This window comes from Arachis stenosperma, chromosome 1 (assembly GCF_014773155.1).
Source record: "Arachis stenosperma cultivar V10309 chromosome 1, arast.V10309.gnm1.PFL2, whole genome shotgun sequence".
NCBI classification, from domain to species: Eukaryota; Viridiplantae; Streptophyta; class Magnoliopsida; order Fabales; family Fabaceae; genus Arachis; species Arachis stenosperma.
The window spans coordinates 91,654,926-91,656,615 of NC_080377.1; the positions used below are offsets into that span (position 1 = coordinate 91,654,926).

General features: G+C 44.0%; 1 non-coding gene across 1 annotated transcript; it reads left to right on the plus strand.

Annotated features, from left to right (window-relative positions):
• Positions 1-922: 922 nt before the first annotated feature.
• Positions 923-1,026, plus strand: LOC130949381 (small nucleolar RNA R71). Its single transcript, XR_009073376.1, has one exon. It is a non-coding gene; the product is annotated as a small nucleolar RNA R71 (small nucleolar RNA).
• Positions 1,027-1,690: the final 664 nt, after the last annotated feature.

A 1,690-nucleotide genomic window follows, 5' to 3' on the forward strand; every position in this document is an offset into this window, starting at 1 on the left:
TGGCTCCTGTTCTGAGGGTCTGATTCCTTCTTCTTCTGAGACTTCCTTCAATATGGTGATGGCCTTGCATTCTTCCCATCTCACTCCCTTTTGTTCCCCTTTAGGATTCTTTTCTGTGTCACTAGGGAACACTGCAGTTGACTTGGGGGCCTGTTGAGATAGCTCTCCTACTCGAGACTCCATCCTCTTGAGTTTTTCACCATGGTTCCTTAAGGTAGATCTCACATCATCCCTAAAGCTTTTCAACTCACTTATGTCCTGACCCATGTTTGCAAGCATTCCTTCTATCCTGTTTAATTGATCTTGAAATTGTTGGTTCGGATTAGGTTGGGCAGGTTGATTATTTTGGCCATGATATGGTGGTTGGGAGTAAGTGTTTTGTGTGGCTTGGTATGATCTTTGGTTGGAGTTTTGGTATGTGGAATTGTTATGTTGGTTGGGGTTGTAAGGTTTGTGGTTTTGTGGTTGGGTTTGCTGGTTTCCCCACCCAAAATTTGGGTGGTTTTTCCAGCCTGGGTTGTAAGTGTTGGAATGTGGATCATATGGTTGCCTTTGTTGATTTCCCACATAGTTGGCCTCTTCCCAATCACCTCCTTCAGTGCTTACTTCCTCTTGATCTTGTGTGTGTATTGCAGCCACTTGATTTGTTTCTAATTTCCTGGTGAGCTCTGCTAGTTGCTTGGCAAACACCTTGTTTTGGGCTAGAATTGTATCAACATGGTTCAGCTCCATGACTCCCTTAGTGTTGTGTCTCTCTGAAGCATAGTAGTACTCATTCTCAGCCACTGTCTCAATCACTTCAATGGCTTCTTCCACAGTCTTTTTCCTGTTCAATGAACCTCCTGATGAATGGTCTACAGCCTTCCTTGATTCATAAGAAAGTCCATCATAGAAAATATGCAATTGCACCCAGTCATGGAACATGTCTGGTGGGCATTTCCTTGTCAATTCCTTGAACCTCTCCCATGCCTCGTAGAGAGTTTCACCATCTTGTTGTCTAAAAGTCTGAACCTCAGATCGAAGTCTCTTGACCTTTTGTGGGGGGTAGAAACGTGCCAGAAACTTGCTTTCCACCTCATCCCAGGTTGTTAGGCTCCCCCTTGGGAATGATTCCAGCCACTTAGCTGCCTTGTCCCTAAGTGAAAATGGGAACAAGAGTAGTTTATAGGCATCTTCCTGGACTCCATTGGACTTCACAGTGTCACAAATTCTTAGGAATTTTGTGAGATGTTGGTTTGGATCTTCATTAGCACTCCCACCAAATGAACAATGATTCTCCACCAGTGATATTAGCTGTGGTTTGAGTTCAAAATTGTTGGCCTGAATGGGTGGTTTCTGAATGCTGCTACCACAATTCCCAGAGGTTGGGTTTATGTATGAACCAAGAACCCTCCTCTCGGGAATGGCATTGTTTCCATCAGCTCTCTCATGGTTGTGAACTTCTCTATCCATGTTGAGATCTAGAGCTTCCTCAAAATTGTCCTCAGATTCTCCTTCAGATTCTTCTTCTCCCAGTACTCTCTTCCCTCTTGCTTCCCTTCTAAGTTTATGAAGGGTCCTCTCTGGTTCCGTATATGGATGAGTTGATGTCTCTCCTCTCCTACCTGTCATACAAGAACACAGCACAGGCAACAAACAAGTGAAATACTCTTGGTTAATGGAAGAGTATGGTTAGAGCAGTTGAGGAATT